The sequence below is a fragment of the Zalophus californianus genome, chromosome 1 (genome assembly GCF_009762305.2).
Source record: "Zalophus californianus isolate mZalCal1 chromosome 1, mZalCal1.pri.v2, whole genome shotgun sequence".
Classification (NCBI taxonomy): Eukaryota; Metazoa; Chordata; class Mammalia; order Carnivora; family Otariidae; genus Zalophus; species Zalophus californianus.
Genome location: NC_045595.1, coordinates 119,426,427 through 119,445,896, shown reverse-complemented (window position 1 = coordinate 119,445,896; position 19,470 = coordinate 119,426,427).

The following is a 19,470-nucleotide window of genomic DNA, read 5'->3' as shown; positions in this document are numbered from 1 at the left end:
CCTCCGCCATCTTCCTCCGCCTCCCTGTTTTTTTTTTTTTTTTGTAATTTAAGGGGTTATATTTTTTGTATCTGTTTTAATTTTGTCTTTAAATGTGTGAAAATTTAAATAATTCCAAAGTTAAAACAAAAAACAAAAAGGGGCATTCTGAGAAAAAAAATAATTGTGAATTAATCGTAATTGGGCTGGAAAATCAGTGCAGATATTCCAAAAGTGGATTCACATCTGGAATTTTTTATCATATCCCCAGATGAAAAATTCAGCAAGTGCTGTCAGTGTTACCAATTTTAATTCTTTCTCATCCCCAGCATCATCACCCCAGGTGCCGATAATCTTGAATTTTCATAGATAACTACAGCTGTCAGCTATCTGGACTCCCTGGCTCCATCTGACTCGCTTCCCATCAGTGCTCCAATGACAGGTAGGGCTTTTCAAAATATAAGTGGACATGCCATTCACCTCCTTCAGACTTTAAAGTCTTCTCCAGGCACTTAAAGAGGCATCACTTCTTCTTTGGGTAGATGTGTTAGTGTACAAATATCTTGCTTGTAATCTGGGAAAATGGGCCATAAATCTCATGAAAACTGTGGGGTAGGGTGTTGCTGTGTTGAGAATGAAACATGATTAAGACATAAAAATGTTCTCTGACTAAAGTTCATAATTTCAACAAAGTGGCTTTGGCTTCTTGTGGTTGATTTTGTTTACTAATATTTTTTACTTCTCTATATAAGTGAATGAATCAGATCTATAAGTAAGATATACAAAAATTAATAAATTTGTGAAGGCAAAACACTTAACCAACTACTTTTTGCCTTTCACTGTACATTAAATGAATCTGTTAACATTCCCACTCTTCTATCTTTATTCAGGACTTATACCAGGGGTAGATTTAAGAGCTTAGTGATATAATTTACTAATCTGTTTTCAAGATGTAAATATATGTTAATAGAAATAATGAATATATAAAGATGAATAGGCAATTTGAGGTTTGTATTGTGTATTTTTATAGAATTTAAAGTAATTACTCAATATACTAAACATTTATGAAAACTCTGATATTGCTCCATGTTGAATGAGATTAAATATAAACACCAGAAGAAAAATTGGACCCTGACCATATTTCAGAACAGATTTTTACTTTAGGAAATTTAAAAGGAAAAGAAAGTGAAGGGGAAGAAGGAAGGAGGGAGGGAAGAAGGAAGGGATGGGAGGCATATTAATAGGAAAAGAACACATTTTGAATTCGAGTGATTAAATCTAAAAAAGAAAATGTGATTGAGGATATATATTATATGGTCATATTAGGTAGGGTTAAAAATGAAGTGGGTTAAAGATTTAAAAAAATTGTAACAGTTTTTCTGGGAAAATCTAGGCTTATTTTCATTTTCCCTATATCGTGTCTGGTTAACATTACTTTTGTCTCAAAAATTATGTGGCAGGAACAATAAATCACGTTGTCAGGCAATTAACACAATACTTAAAAGGTAGTAAAATAAACTGTAAACTTATTGCCTATTTACAACAACCGTAAATGTATTGTCTTATTCTTACTAATCCTTTGTAAAGATTCCTAATACATTGTTCTAAGACTGTAATTTTGAGGGAAGAAAGTATTTTTTTTCCAGTGAAGTTGGTGTTTATAATTTGTCTGTGATTATACCTAATTGTATTCAAGTATCCTAAATGTATCTTCAAATTTAAATGGTTGCTTACAGTTATTTTTAAAAATCTTACAGGTGATAAAATCCATTAATACCTTCATATAACCATTCTACTTTTCTGTAACTGCAAGACAGAAGATAAGCAAAGTGGGATTAAACAAAAGTTCTGTGAAAGGAAAAGATTTTGCACTTTAGCTACTATAACCACTCTGACAACTTTGGATTACAGATGTTTTTGAAAATGGGTGGTAAAATGAATGTTAGTATGGAAAAAGATATGAGGTGATTAAAACACATTAATAGGCATAAAGATTATTATAGAATATCTGAATCACAATGGCTATGACAGAACAGAGGGGGCTTTAGACACTTGAATTAAGATAAAAAGAGTATTAAACATTTTTGGGGTTTGTTTCCCTTAGGAGGTAAGTGGATATCTGAACTCTATCTCTGTAATTCTTTGGAAATACAGAATAATGTGACACAGAAAGCAGCATTTTAGTTGTTTTAAATTTTTTTAAACTCCACTATAATTAGTATTCAGTGTTATTAGTATCAGGTGTATAATATAGTGATTCAACAATTCTATACATTACTCAGTGCTCACCATGATAAGTGAATTCTTAATCCCCTTCACCTACTTCACCCTCCCCCTACCCACTTCTCTGGTAACCAGCAGTTTGTTCTCTATAGTTAAGAATCTGCTTTTTCACTTTGTATCATTTTTTCTTTGTTCAATTTCATAAATTCCACATATGAGTGAAATCATATGATATTCATCTTTCTCTGACTTATTTCTTCTCTTGATCTTCTTGTGGTTTGATGGCTTTCTTTAATGATATACTTGGATAACTTTATCTTCATTTTTTTCTATCTCTATTACCAGTTTTTGATTTGTGGTTACCATTAGGTTTACATATAACCTTTCATGCATATAGCAGTCTATATTAAGTTGATGGTCACTTAAGTGTGAACCCATTCTAAAAGCACTCGATTTTTTCTACCTCCCCCTTTTAGATATATGGTGTCATACTTTGTACTCTTTTATTCTATAAGTCTTTTCACTAATTTTTATAGATATACTTAATTTTACTGCTTTTGTGCTTCCTACTTTACTTACTCAGGCTTATGATCTTTCCTTTCCACTCAAAGAATCCCATTTAACATTTCTTGTAAGGCTGCTTTATTGGTGATGATTCCTTTAATCTTTGTCTGGGAAACTCTTAATGTCTCCTCCTATTCTGAATGATAGTCTTGCTGGATAAAATATTCTTGATTGCAGGTTTTTTTCTTTCAGTGTTTTGAATACATCATGCCACTCTGTTCTGGCCTGCAAAATTTCTGTGGAAAAATCAGTTGACGGCCTTATGGGGTTTCCCTTGTATGTATCTGTTTTATTTTGTTGCTTTTAAAATTCTGTCTTTATTGCTGTTTTTGCTATTTTATTTAGTATCTGTCTTGGTGTGGATCTCTTCGGGTTTATTTTGTTGGGGGCTTTCTGTGCCTTCTGGATCTGGATTTCTGTTTCCTTTCCCAGATTTGGGAAGTTTCCAGCTATTATTTCAGCAAATACATTTTCTGCCCCCCCTTTTCTCTCTTCTCTTTCTGAGAAGGGATTATAATGTAAAGATTATTATGCTTGGTGGTGTCACTGGGTTCCCTAAGTCTATTCTCATTTAATATTATTATTTTATCTTTATGTTGTTCAGTTTGATTCCCTTCCATTACTCCATTCTCCAGGTCAATGAACCATTCTTCTGCTTCCTATAGTCTACTATTTATTCCCTCTAGGGTATTTTTAATTTCAGTTACTGAGTTCATCTCTGACTGATTCTTTTTTATATTTACTCGGTCTTTATCATGAGTCTCACTGAGATCCTTGACTTCTTTCTCAAATTTAGTGAATATTTTTCTGAATATTACTTTATTTTTTTACAGAATTCTCATATTGTTCCTACCTACCCCCAATCGCCCCACTATTTTTTAAATTATTTTATCTTAACAAAATAAAAAAATAATTTTATCTTATTTTCATCATGTTAAGTGTACTTTTTAATCCACATCCCCTATTTTATCCATTCCCCCACCCTCCTCCCATCTTGTAGTTATCAATTCTCCATAGTTAAGAGTCTTTTTCTTGGTTTGTCTCTCTTTTTTTTTCTTTCCTTTGCTCATTTGTTTTGTTTCTTAAATTTCGCACATCCATGAAACATATAGTATTTGTCTTTCCCTGTTATTTTACTTAACATTTTACTCTGTAGCTCTATTCATGTTGTTGCATATGGCAAGATTTCATTCTTTTTTATGGCTGAATAATATTCTTTATATTCTTCTTTATCCATTCATCTATTGACGGACATTTGGGCTGTTTCCATATTTTGGCTATTGTAAATAATGTTGCTATAAATATATGGGTGCATGTATCCCTTTGAATTCGTGTTTTTTATTTTTTGGGTAAATACCGAGTGGTGTGATTACTGGATTGTAGAGTACTTCTATTTCTAATTATTTTAGGAAACTCCATACTGTTTTCTGCAGTGGCTGCACCAATTTGCATTCCCACCAACAGTGCAAGAGGTTCTTTTTTCCCCCCACATCCCACAAACGCTTATTTTTTGTGTTATTGATTTTAGCCATTCTTCTTTTTTTTTTTTTAATATTTGTCAGAGAGAGGGCACAAACAGGGGGAGTGGCCGGCAGAGGGAGAAGCAGGCTCCCTGCTGAGCAAGAAGCCCAATGTGGGACTCGATCCCAGGACCCTGGAATCACCACCCAAGGCCCAGGCAGACATTTAACCGACCGAGCCGCCCAGGCGTCCCTATTATAGCCATTCTGACAGGTATGAGGTGATATCTCATGGTGGTTTTGATTTGTATTTCCCTGATGATGAGTGATGTTGAGCATCTTTTCATGTGTCCATTGACCATCTGTATGTCTTCTTTGGAGAAATGTCTGTTCATGTCTTCTGCCCATTTTTTAATTGGATTATATGTTTTTGGGGTATTGAGTTGTATCAGTTCTCTATGTTTTTGATACTAATTCTTTATTGGATATATCATTTGCAAATATCTTGTCCCATTCAGGAGATTGTCTTTTTGTTTAAATTTTTATTTTGATATAGTCCCAGTAGTTTACTTTTGCTTTTATTTCCCTTTCCTGAGTAGATGTATCTAGAGAAATTACTGCCTGTGCTGTCTTCTACTATTTTTCTGGTTTCAAGTCTCACATTTAGGTCTTTAATCCATTTTGAATTTTTGTTTATGGTGTAAGAAAGTGGTCTAGTTTCATTCTTTTGCATGTGGCTGTCCAGTTTTCCCAACAGCATTTGTTGAAGAGACTGTCTTTTTCCATTGCATATTCAGTTCTCCTTTATCAAAGATTAATTGACCATATGATTGTGGGTTTATTTCTGGGTAATTTTTTCTATTCCATTGGTCTATATGATCTATATGATCCATTGTCTATTTTTATGCCAGTCCCATACTGTTTTAATTACTACCACTTTGTAATATAACTTGAAAACTGGAATTGTGATACCTCTAGTTTTGTTTTTCTTTTTCAAGATTGTTTTGGCTCTTTGAGATCTTTTGTGGTTCCATACAAATTTTAGGATTGTTTGTTTTAGCTCTGCAAAAAATGCTTTTGGTGTTTTGATAAGGATTGCGTTAAATCTGTAGATTGCTTTGGGTAGTATAGGCATTTCAACAAGATCTGTTCTTCCAACCCATGAGCATGAATTACTTTCCATTTCTTTGTGTCATCTTGAATTTCTTTCATCAGTGTGTTATAGTTTTCAGGGTACAGTTCTTTCACCTCTTTGCTTAACTTTATTCCTAGATATTTTATTGTTTTTTGTGCAGTTATAAATGGGATTGTTTTCTTAATTTCACTTTTTGCCGTTTCATTGCTAGTGTATAGGAATGCAAATCTTTCTGTACATTGATTTTGTATCCAGAAACTACACTGAATTCATTTATTAGTTCTAGTAGGTTTTTGATGGATTCTTCAGGGTTTCCTATGTATAGTATTATGTCATCTGCAAATAGTGAGAGTTGTACTTCTTCCTTACCAATCCGAATGCCTTTTATTTCTTTATGTTGTCTAATTGCTATGGCTAGGACTTCTAGTACTATGTTGAATAAGAAGTAGTGAGATTGGACATCCTTGTCTTGTGCCTGACCTTAGTGGAAAAGCTGTCAGATTTTCATCATTGAGTATGATATTAGCTGTGGGTTTTTAATATAAGGACTTTATTATGTTGAGGTATGTTCCCTCTAGACCTACTTTCCAGAGGGTTTTTTTTTTATAATGAATGGATATTATACTTTATCAAATGCTTTTTCTGCATCTATTAAAAAGATCATGTAGTTTTTATCCTTTCCCTATTGATGTGACCTATCACAGTGATTATTTTGTGAATATTGAACCATGCCTTCATCTCAGGAATAAATCCCACTTGATTGTGGTGTATGATTTTTAAAAATATATTATTCAATTTGGTTTGCTAGTATTTTATTGAGAACTTTTGTGTTAATGTTTATCAGGGATATTGACCTATAGTTCTCTTTTTTAGTGAAGTCTTTATCTGGTTTTGGTGTCAGGGTAATGCTGGCCTTATAGAATGAATCTGGAAGCTTTCCTTCTTTTTATATTTTTTGGAATAGTTTGAGAAGAATAGGTATTAACTCTCTAAATGTTCAGTAGAATTCACCTGTGAAGCCATCAGGTCCTGGACTTCTGTTTCTTAGGAGTTTTTTGACTATTGATTCAATTTCATTTCTGGTTTTTGGTCTCCTCAAATTTCCTGTTTCTTCCTGCTTTAGGATTATATGTTTTTAGGAATTTATCCATTCTTGTAAGTTGTCCAGTTTGTTGTCATATAGGTTTTCATAATATTCTGTTACAATAGTTTATATTTCTGTGGTATTGGTTGTTATTTCTGCTCTTTCATTAGTGATTTTGTTTAGTTGGATCACCCCCTCCTCCCCGATTTTGATGAGTCTTGCAAAAAGTTTATCAATGCTGTTGATTTTTTTCAAAGCCTCATCTCCTGGTTTCATTGATCTGTTCTATTATTGATTTAGTTTATGTATCATTTATTTCTGACCTAATCTTTAATATTTCTTTCTTTCTGTTAGGTTTGGGTTTTATTTGCTTTTCTTTTTGTAGCTCCTTTTGGTGTAAGGTTTGGTTGTTTGAGACTTTTGCTTCTTGAGGTAGACTTTAAATTTTCCTCTTAAAACAGCTTTTGCTGCATTCCTAAGATTTTAGACCATTGTGTGTTCATTTTCATTTGTTTCCAGGTAATTTTTTATTATTTCTCTGATTTTTTTTTTATTGACCCATTCATTGTTTAGTTTAACCTCCATGTATTGGTGCTCTTTCCATATTCTTTCTTGTGATCAATTTGTAGTTTCATAGCATTATGATCCAAAAATATGTGTGGTATGACTGATTTTTCTGATACTTGTTTTGTGGCCTAATATGTGATCTGTTCTGGAGAATGTTCTGTATGCACTTGAAAAGAAGGTGTATTCTGCTGTTTTAGAATGGAATGTTCTGAATATGTCTGTTAAATCCATCTGGTCCAGGGTGTCATTTAAAGCCATTGTTTCCTTGTTGGTATTCTGTTTGGATGATCTGCCTATTGATGTAAGTGGGATATTAAATTGCCTTACTATTACTGTTTTTCTATCATTTAGTTCCTTTATGTTTGTTACTGTTTTACGTAGTTGGGTGTCCCTATGTATAGGGTGTATGTATTTACAATTGCTATATCCTCTTGTTGAGTTGTTCCCTTTATTATTGTAAGTGTCCTTCTTTGTCTCTTGTTATTGTCTTTGTTTTAAAGTCTATTTTGTCTGATAGAAGTATTGCTACTCTGGCTTTCTTTTGACATCCATTTGCATAATAAATGTTTCTCCATTCCCTTACTTTCAATCTCTAGTTGTCTTTTCGTCTGAAATGAGTCTCTTGTAGGCAGCATATAGATGGGTCTTTTTATCCACTCTGTCACCCTGTGTCTTTTGCTTGGAACATTTAGTCCATTATATTCAAAGTAATTATTGACAGATATGTATTTATTGCTGACAAATACTTTAAATTCTCTATTAGGCATAATGCTTATTTCCATTTTGTTTAGCTCTCTTGCTGTTATTTTGTCCTGGTCTTTCATTTGGTACATATTCCTCTGGCTCCTCATTTTGTCCAACTCTCTATGTGGTTTTGTATGTGTTAGGAAGGTGAACTCCATCACCTTCTCTTACAAATAGTTGCTTTATGAAGAAGAGGTCCTGTAGTGCCCTGCAGTACAGTGTCCCCTATTCATCAGAACCTGGTACTTCACGGGTGTCTCCTATGTCTGTGCATGCACCCTACTGTTGTTGAGCCACATTTGCCTTCATTCCAATCATCTACAGTGGCACTCTTTACCTGTTGTGGGCAGGGGTTGGCTCCTGTGTTGTTAGTGGGCTAGTCTGATGCTTCCTTGGGCTTGAGTTGGATCAGACCAGGCTTTTGCCATAGCTGTGGTTGCACCAAACTGCAGGGTGTTCTCCTTATGTTGGCCCCTGTGGCTTTTATTAGTTAGTGGGACTGCATTCAGACCAGTTGTCTGCTCTCAGCCTACTTGTGGGGCAGCAGTGAAGCTGATGTGTGTCATTATCTCCCTTCTCCCCAGAGGTGGGGGTCACTTTGGAGTGGTGTTGGCCCCTATCAGTGCTGCTTACACAATACCTTGCTTGTGGCTCTTCTTTGGACTCCTGCTGAAAGTGGGTTGAAGGGTGCAGTCTGCAGGAGAGTGCAGAGGTAGGGTGAGTTGTTAGCAAGCTAGGTGGAGAGTGTTCACATTATTCCTGCAGGTGTCCATGTATCTAGGCTGAAGGGCAGGTGAGGAAAATAGCACTGGCTAGCTCTTTCATTTTTTGAAGAAGTTTCCTAAAGATCCTTGTCCCTCTGGGACATGTTCTGAGATTAGGAAATAAATCTCCTTCCTGTATACCCAAGATTTTCCCATATATACTTATTTTTTCAAACTGCCTCTTCTATGCTATATCTTAGCAGGTTGTGTGTTATGTTCTCTCTTTAAGGGCAGGGACTCAGTTTCCTATTGTCCTCCAGGCTCTCCCAGAGCTGAGACTGCTCTTTCAAGTTCCAGGTGTTAAGCCCCAATAAGAACTCATGAAATTAAGCCCTTCTGGTTTTCAAAGCCCAATGTTATAAGGATTTCTCTTCCCAGCATGGACCCCTGTGCCTGGGGTAGCTAGGGTGCCTGGTGTGAGGTCTGGTTCTCTTCCTTGGGCTTCTGTTGTCCCTCTGAACCAAGTCTTGGATTTGTGTTGGGTCCAGATTGTGTCTCTGTCCTTCATACCCTTTTTGATGTGGTCTCTTCTCTGAGATTAGCTGTGAAGAATTTGTCTGCCAGACTTCGGGTGATTTTCTGGATTATTTACAGTGATATGGGTATTATCTAGGTGTATCCATGTGACGAGGTAAGCCTGGGGTCCTCCTACTCCACCAAATTCCCCAGATGTCTCAGAATTTTAATTTTGTTGACCTTTGACTTCCCTCATTTTGTGTTTGAAGTCTTATCTAAAAATTATTCTTCTCCAATTGATTTGAAATATAAGGACACAGATATAAAACACCAAAATAGCATTGAAAATTACTTTACAGGTAATCCCATCAATCATATTTCAGATAAGTTTTTATATATTTTTTCATCATTTCCCAATCTAATTCTGGATATATAATTCTCAGCAATATGTCCTAGCTGGGAATGGAAGGGAATGGAAAAAAATAAATTGTATTCATAGGTTTGTAATAAACCAAAGGAAGCAAATAAATTAATAAATGTATTAGGGGAATATTGGTTCACAGTAATGATAATGGTAATGAAGCTATTGTCATTATTAATCATTGTGGGCAATAAAATAATACAGACAGATTAATGGGATAAAATAGGAAATAATCCTAATAAGTAGCAGTTGCAAATATTCACATTAATAAATGACTGTGAAACATAATTATTTTGGCTAAATATTTTGTACATTAATTGGTGAAGCAGCTTACATATTTGAAAAGAAGATTTAATAAATAAAAAACAGGAATAGAGAAAGGTAACAATCAATATATTTGGTAGGAAGTAAAACGGTAGATAAAAATGAACTATTACTATTTTAGTAGAAGTAGGGATGTATGTTTGTGATGTGTACATAAACACAAAACATGACCAACTTGAGTATATTCTCATGAAAATTAAAATAATTTTAGTTATTTTTTGTTTTCTTCATGTTCAGGAGGGAAACAAACCTGAAAATGAATTGTAAAGGAAACCTAAGAGAAAAGATGGACAAAATAAAGAGCAGAAATCAGTGAAAGAGAACATAGAAAAATAGAAAAAAGTCAATGAAACCAAAAGCTGTTTTTTTAAAAATTAACAATAAAATAAAATTATTTTTATTTAGGCTGATAAATGTAAAAGTTTAGGAAATGACATAAATTATGTTAGATTGAAAGAGGGGGCATTACTAGCATTCCTACAAATATTAAAATGAAAATAAAGGAGTAATATAAAATAGCTTATGACAGTAATGAACAAATTAGGGAAAGTACAAAAATTCCTTGAACGATACAGTTAGTTATCTTAAGAAAAAACAGAAATCCTGAACATACCTATTTTGTTAAGGAAAGTTAATTCCATAGTTATCAGTAGTACCTTTGTCTTATTTTTGAGCTCTTAATTTCTTTATTTTATATCTCAGATATTCAGTTATATCTTCATTTTACTTATACAAGTGATATATCTTTTAAGTTATTATATATCTTAAGTTCTTTCACTGTATGAACGTCCTTTGGCAAAAACTCTATAATTAAAAATCAGAGTAAACCCTATTTGAGTTAAAATATTTTTAATTGAAAATAAAACCCTGTTTCACCTAATAAATTAACATGGTACCACATGTAAATAGAAGCCCAAATTTAAGAGTTTGTAGGCACATAATTATAAACTTCATTAATTTAGAGATTGCTCCATGTTTTCTTCTGTCTCTTCATTTTATTTTTCTCAGCCTTAACTTCATCTCAGGTTTTTTTGTTGTTGTTCTGTTTTGTTTTTAATGATGTGGATTTTCTCACGCTATAAATTCTGATGAAAATCTGAAGGGTAAGTAACATGATGTAGCATTTGGTAATCTTTTAAGCTCTTTTTCATGAGCCATGAGTAAGTCACTTACTGGTAGGAGTGTGGTTTCTCTGGAGTCCTGCTGAATTTTGTAGCTCAAGACCATGAATTTATTTGTTGCTCTGAGCCAGTAACAGATTTCACTAGGTTGTATTTTTTATCCAGTCCACTTCTCAAAGCCTCTAAAATTCAAAATAGACAAGTTATAGACTTTGTAGGCTTTTACTGAACTTGTTTGTGAACTTGTAAATCTTTTATTGTTCAGGTCTTTTGGGGAGATTCATTTTTTAGATACATTTAATTGACTCATCTAACTCTTCAATGTGTTGAATATCCAGATGGATTTCAAGTGTGATTCATTGATCATGACTGATTTATGTAGGTAATATGGCAATTCTTATTTAATTAGGATATTTTTATTTTAACAAGAACATATACCCAGCCACATTTTTGGAAGGAAAGGAAGGGAAGAAGGAAGGAAGGAAGGGAAAGGAGAAAAGAGAAAAAAGTAAAATTGAGTTACTATACCAGTACCAGGAATATGAACTAGATTCAAATATATGCATCTCATTAACTGGAAATTTGATCATTAGGCAAGTTGCTTAGTCTATAATCCTTGATTTTTCCTTTGTTGAAAAATGTTGAATTAAATCTATTCCATAAGACCTACCAATTTCAAAATATTGTGAATCCATATAAAGGAAAGTAGATCATGATAAAGTATTTCGGTAAGTGTGTCACCTAAAAAGAAATAGACTCTGAGTGAGAATTTGACTTATAGGAACTCAAGGGGATTGAACAGTTGATCAAGGTTTTATTAGCAAATTTCTTTACTGATCCCATTTTATGAGTGCCCTTTAGGGACAAGGTGAACAAAGTTATTATTTTAGTATATCTCAGTTTCTAATTTTATCACCAGAAGAAAAATAACTTCTTTAAACCCTGGATGTTTTTGCTTTTGTTTTTCATGAAAGCACCATAAAATTTTAGCTTGAGTGATTTTTATCCTTAGAGAATATTGCCAAATTGGATCACACTAAAGAAAACATTCTATTTGCACATGCTACAAATTTATGTCATCCAACAATTAGTAGATGGAACTCCATGAAAGGGGAGGTATCAAGAATAACTAAAATATTCTGTATAAAGAACAGAATTTGGCAGATGAAAGGAAGAAGAGTGAGACTGTTTTGGCTTGTAGAGAAATAGATTATGATGCAGGTGACTGAGGAAAAATTTGGCCAGTAAAAATACCCAGTGTTAATTACAGTGTTTTCAAAACTATTATGAAAATCTTGTCCTTCTATTGAAAATTTTACCAAAACTGCTATACTGAACATATGCCATAAAATAATTTTAATTTCACAATTATATTCTCATAAACATTAGAAAAATAGAGAATAGGCAAACATATCTTTTGACCTCTTGATCTACTTTCTTCCCCAAATGGAAACACAATTAGTGTTGTTCATAATTTCACTCTGTTTTCTATAAATATATGTGCATATAGAAATATGTAGTTTGGTTTTGAAAAAGTGTATATTTTAAATAGGATAGTACTAAATGATATAAATGTGGGACATTTGCAATGGACACACATATGTAAAAACACAGAAACTTTGAATGTAATAAAATGGATGGGGAAACCATATGAAAACACTAGCCAAAATGATAAAAAACATATTAATAGAAAAATATACTTTAATGAGACAATGTGATCAGAGCCAAACTGGTAAGAAATATATTAATAGAAAAATATACTTTAATGAGATAGTGTTATCAGAGATAAAGAGGAATACATCACAATGAAAAAAAAGGATTATTCAAAGGAACATAAGAACCCTAGATTTGTATGAACCTAAGACACCTTTTAAAATAGACAAAAGTTATGTTTAAAGAATCTAAAGAAGAAATAAATCCAAAATTGTGGTTGGAGGTTAACATACATTTTTTTCAATAAATTATAGAGCAAGCAAAGTCAATAAATATAGAAAAATTAGAAAAATAACATTAATCAACTTGACATAACATATTTTTACAGACTACTACAAACCACTTTTCTTGAATGAAAATATTCCACGTTCCAAAAACATACCATATAATAGGACACACAGTCTCAAACACTTAAAAAAATCGCCTTGAAATAAATAAAGGATTCTCTGAATATAATGAAATTACACTGAAAATCAGAAATTTATCTGGAAATTTTTTAATGTTTGAAAACAAATCAATATGGCTTAAAATAGCCTTTGGAAAAAAGGGAATCAGAATAAATATTAGAAGATATTGGACTAAAAAATAATGAAAATGTGACATCTCAAAGTTTAGAAAAAGTGAAAATCTGTGGCATGACATTCATTCTCAAAAAAAAAGCAAACTACGAATGGACAAATAAAAGGACATAAAATATAAATATAAAAAGAAATATTTTATATAAAAATATTAAATATGAACTGACTAAAGAATTAGAATAAAAGACAGTTTCTGAGATGAAAACTAACTACAAAGTCTCCAATAGAGAATAGATATAATCAAAAACATAATATGGGATTTAGAAAATAAAAGTGAAAAAAAGGCAAGAACAATATTTAATAGGGTAAAAATGATAAGGAAGAAGTGTATATGGTGATTGTATAAAGATCTAAGATATATACCAATTAGATGAATTTTTACAGAAACGTTCTAGGTAATAAATGAAAAAGTGATAAATAGATACAGATATACTTAGATGTAGGTACACTATATGCTATCTGTATATATGTATGTACCGTGCTATAGACAAGATATACTATATATCTACACATATAAAAGCTTTAAGAGCTCATTTACTCTTCTAGTGGCCTGGGATAAAATGGTGAACAAAACCATGTTTCTACTCTCACCATAGTGGAACAGGGCAAATGATATGTTGGGTTAAAACTTTTAGAATCCAGTGAAAGTTCCAATGCATATTAGGTGTGAACTTAGATATATATAATATGTTGAAGATCAGATAAGATAAGTGTCACTTATCTTATCTGATCTTCAACATATCACATGCAGAAGAGAAACTCCTATATTTTTTTATTTTATTATGTTATGTTAATCACCATACATTACATCATTAGTTTTTGATGTAGTGTTCCATGATTCATTGTTTGCGTATAACACCCAGTGCTCCATGCAGAACGTGCCCTCTTTAATACCCATCACCAGGCTAACACATCCCCCCACACTCCTCCCCTCTAGAACCCTCAGTTTGTTTCTCAGAATCCATAGTCTCTCATGGTTCTTCTCCCCCTCCAATTTCCCCCCTTCATTCTTCCCCTCCTGCTATCTTCTTCTTCTTCCTCTTTTTTTTTTTTTTAACATATAATGTATTATTTGTTTCAGAGGTATGGGTCTGTGATTCAACAGTCTTACACATATAGACCAGCTTGCATTCCCACCAAGAGTGTAGGAGGGTTCCCCTTTCTCCGCATCCCCGCCAACATCTGTCATTTCCTGACTTGTTAATTTTAGCCATTCTGAACAGTGTGAGGTGGTATCTCATTGAGGTTTTGATTTGGATTTCCCTGATGCCGAGCGATGTTGAGCGCTTTTTCATATGTCTGTTGGCCATTTGGATGTCTTCTTTGGAAAAATGTCTGTTCATGTCTTCTGCCCATTCTAGATTGGATCATTTGTTCTTTGGGTGTTGAGTTTGATAAATTCTTTATAGATTCTGGATACTAGCCCTTTATCTGATATGTCATTTGCAAATATCTTCTCCCATCCTGTCGGTTGTTTTTTGGTTTTGTGGACTGTTTCTTTTGCTGTGCAAAAGCATTTGATCTTGACGAAGTCCCAACAGGTCATTTTCCCCCTTGTTTCCCTTGTCTTTGGTGATATTTCTAGGAAGAAGTTGCTGCGGCTGAGGTCGAAGAGGTTGCTGCCTGTGTTTTCCTTTAGGATTTTGATAGACTCCTGTCTCACATTTAGGTCTTCATCCATTTTGAGTCTACTTTTGTGTGTGGTTTAAGGAAATGGTCCAGTTTCATTCTTCTGCATGTGGCTGTCCAATTTTCCCAACACCATTTGTTGAAGAGACTGTCTTTCTTCCATTGTATATTCTTTCCTGCTTTGTTGAAGATGAGTTGACCATAGAGTTGAGGGTCCATTTCTGGGCTCTCTATTCTGTTCCACTGATCTATGTGTCTGGTTTTGTGCCAGTACCATACTGTCTTGATGATTACAGCTTTCTAATAGAATTTGAAGTCCAGAATTGTGATGCCACCAGCTTTTTCTTTTTCAACATTCCTCTGGCTATTCAAGGTCTTTTCTGGTTCCATACAAATTTTAGGATTATTTATTCCATTTCTTTGAAAAAAGGTGATGGTATTTTGATAGGGATTGCTTTGAATGTGTAGGTTGCTCTAGGTACCATTGACATCTTCACAATATTTGTTCTTCCAATCCATGAGCATGGAACCTTTTTCCATTTCTTTGTGTCTTCCTCAATTTCTTTCATGAGTATTTTATAGTTTTCTGAGTACAGATCCTTTGCCTCTTTGGTTAGATTTATTCCTAGGTATCTTATGGTTTTGGGTGCAATTGTAAATGGGATCGACTCCTTAATTTCTCTTTCTTCTGTCTTGTTGTTGGTGGATAGGAATGCCACTGATTTCTGTGCATTGATTCTATATCTGGCCACTTTACTGAATTCCTGTATGAGTTCTAGTAGTTTTGGGGTGGAGTCTTTTGGATTTTCCACATAAAGTATCATATCATCTCCAAAGAGTGAGAGTTTGACTTCTTCTTTGCTGATTCGGATGCCTTTGATTTCTTTTTGTTGTCTGATTGCTGTGGCTAGGACTTCTAATACTATGTTGAACAGCAGTGGTGATAGTGGACATCCCTGCCGTGTTCCTGACCTTAGGGGGAAAGCTCTCAGTTTTTCCCCATTGAGAATGATATTCACTGTGGATTTTTCATAGATGGCTTTTATGATATTGAGGTATGTACCCTCTATGCTTATACTCTGAAGAGTTTTGATCAAGAAAGGATGCTGTACTTTGTCAAATGCTTTTTCTGCATCTATTGAGAGGATCATATGGTTCTTGTTCTTTCTTTTATTAATGTATTGTATCACATTGATTTGCGGATGTTGAACCAACCTTGCAGCCCAGGGATAAATCCCACTTGGTCGTGGTGAATAACCCTTTTAATGTACTGTTGGATCCTGTTGGCTAGTATTTTGGTGAGAATTTTTGCATCCATATTCCTCAAGGATATTGGTCTGTCATTCTCCTTTTTGAGGGGGTGTTTGTCTGGTTTTGGGATCAAGGTAATGGTGGCCTCATAAAATGAGTTTGGAAGTTTTCCTTCCATTTCTATTTTTTGGAACAGTTTCAGGAGAATAGGTATTAATTCTTCTTTAAATGTTTGGTAGAATTCCCCTGGGAAGTCATCTGGCCCTGGGCTCTTGTTTGTTGGGAGATTTTTGATGACTGCTTCAATTTCCTTAGTGGTTATAGGTCTGTTCAGGTTTTCTATTTCTTCCTGGTTCAGTTTTCGTAGTTGATACATCTCTAGGAATGCATCGATTTCTTCCAGATTATCTAATTTGCTGGCATAGAGTTGCTGACAATATTTTCTTATAATTGTTTGTATTTATTTGGTGTTGGTTGTGATCTCTCCTCTTTCATTCATGACTTTATTTATTTGGGTCATTTCTCTTTTCTTTTTGATAACTCTGGCCAGGGGTTTATCAGTCTTCTTAATTCTTTCAAAGAACCAGCTCCTAGTTTCTTTGATCTGTTCTACTGTTCTTTTGGTTTCTATTTCACTGATTTCTGCTCTGCTCTTTATTATTTCTCTTCTCCTGCTGGGTTTAGGTTTTATTTGCTGTTCCTTCTCCAGCTCCTTTAGGCATAGGGTTAGGTTGTGTATTTGAGACCGTTCTTGTTTCTTGAGAAAGGCTTGTATTACTATATACTTTCCTCTTAGGACTGCCTTTGCTACATCCCAAAGATTTTGAACAGTTGTGTTTCCATTTCCATTTGTTTCCATGAATTTTTAAATTTCTTCTGTAATTTCCTGGTTGACCCATTCATTCTTTAGTAGGATGCTCTTTAGCCACCATGTACTTGAGTTCTTTCCCACTTTCCTCTTGTGATTGAGTTCTAGTTTCAAAGCATCATCTGAAAATATGCAGGGAATGATCCCAATCTTTGATACTGGTTCAGACCTGATTTGTAACCTAGGATGTGATCTATTCTGGAGAATGTTCCATGGGCACTAGTGAAGAATATATAATCTGTTGCTTTAGGATGGAATGTTCTGAGTATATCTGTGAAGTCCATTTGGTCCAGTGTGTCATTTAAAGTCTTTATTTCCTTGTTGTTCTTTTGCTTAGATGATCTGTCCATTTCAGTCAGGGGGGTGTTAAAGTCCCCCACTATTACTGTATGGTTGTTGATGTGTTTCTTTCCTTTTGTTATTAACTGCCTTATATAACTGGCTGCTCCCATGTTCGGGGCATAGATATTTACAATTGTTAGATCTTCTTGTTGGATAGACCCTTTAAGTAGGATATAGTGTCCTTCCCCATCTCTTATTATAGTCTTTGTTTGAAAATCTAATTTGTCTGATATAAGGATTGCCACCCCAGCTTTCTTTTGGTGTCCTTTAGCATGGTAAATGGTTTTTCACCTCCTCACTTTCAATCTGGGGGTGTCTTTGGGTCTAAAATGAGTCTCTTCCATATCGATGGGTTTTGTTTTTTATCCAGTCTGATAGCCTGTGTCTTTTGATTGGGACATTTAGCCCTTTTACATTCAGGATAACTATTGAAAGATGTGAATTTAGTGCCGTTGTATTGCCTGTAAGGTGACAGTTACTGTATATTGTCTGTATTCCTTTCTGGTCTATGTTGCTTTTAGGCTCTCTCTTTGCTTAGAGGACCCCTTTCAATATTTCTTGTAGGGCTGGTTTTGTGTTTGCAAATTACTTTAGTTTTTGTTTGTCCTGGAAGCTTTTTATCTCTCCTTCTATTTTCAATGACAGCCTAGATGGATATAGTATTCTTGGCTGCATATTTTTCTCATTTAGTGCTCTAAATATATCATGGCAGTGCTTTCTGGCCTGCCAGGTCTGTGGATAGGTTTGTTGCCAATCTAATGTTTCTACCATTGTAGGTTACAGATCTCTTCTCCCGAGCTGCTTTCAGGATTTTCTCTTTGTCTCTGAGACTTATAAGTTTTACTATTAGATGTTGGGGTGTTGATCTATTTTTATTGATTTTGAGGGGGGTTCTCTGTGCCTCCTGGATTGTGATGTTTGTTTCCTTCCCCTAATTAGGGAAGTTCTCTGCTATAGTTTGCTCCAATATACCTTCTGCCCCTCTCTCTCTTTCTTCTTCTGGGATCCCAATTATTCTAATATTGTTGCATCTTATGGTATCACTTATCTCTCGAATTCTGCCCTCATCATCCAGTAGTTGTTTATCTCTCTTTTTTTCAGCTTCTTTATTGTCCACCATTTGGTCTTCTATATCACTAATTCTCTCTTGTGCCTCATTTATCCTACCAGTTAGAGCCTGATTTTTGATTGCACCTCATTAAATAGCCTTTTTGATTTCTACTTGGTTAGATTTTAGTTCTTTTCTTTCTCCAGGAAATGTTTCTCTAATAACTTCCATGCTTTTTTCAAGCCCAGCCAGTATCTTTAAATCATCATTCTGAACTCTAGTTCTGCTATCTTACTAATGTCCATATTGATTAGGTCCCTGGCAGTTGGTACTGCCTATTGTTCTTTTTGTTGAGGTGATTTTTTCCGTCTTGTCATTTTTTTACAGAGGAGAATAGATGAATGAGTGAACAAAACACTAATAGGGTAATAGTGTCCCCAGAAAATATATAGTAAACAAATCAGAAAAGACCTGAAACTGGGGGAAAAGGGAAAGAAAGAAAAAAGAACAAAAAAGATAAAAACAAACAAAAACAAAACAAAACAAAAAACAATATGATCAAATATGATCAAGATGGTGCATAGATCAGTGCCACACACTAGATTTTGGGTGTGTTTTGATCTGTTAGAGGAAAGTGTCTCCCAAAATTTTAAAGAAAGAAAAACTTATATATGTACAAAAATAAGGGTTAATATGATGAAGGGATGGAATATGACTGTAAAGATGAAAAATATAAAAGATTTTATAAAAGGAATTGATAAGTTGGTTGAAAAAAGAAAGAAGAAGATGTAAAAAATAAAAAAAAAAAGGAGAGAATGTGATCAGGCAGGGGACTAGAACAAAGCCATACACTAGAGATTTAGGGTATATTTTGATCTGTTAGAAGAAACTGTATCCCAAAATTTTAAAGAGAGAATATATATAATGAGGTTAACTACTATGAACGGATAGAATATGGTTCTAAAAATGAAAAATAAAAAAGATTTTTTAAAAAAAGGGATTGATAAGATGTTTGAAAAAGGGAAAAAAGAAAAATTCAAAAAAAAGAAAAATTAACTTTGAAAGACTAAGGAATCATGGGGAAAAAGCCATGACTTCTATGTGCAGTATTCCCCTAGCGCTGGAGTTCTTCTATTCTCATTGATTGGTAAACTTGGTCTTGGCTGTCTGTTCTTGCTGATCTTCTGCGGGAGAGGCCT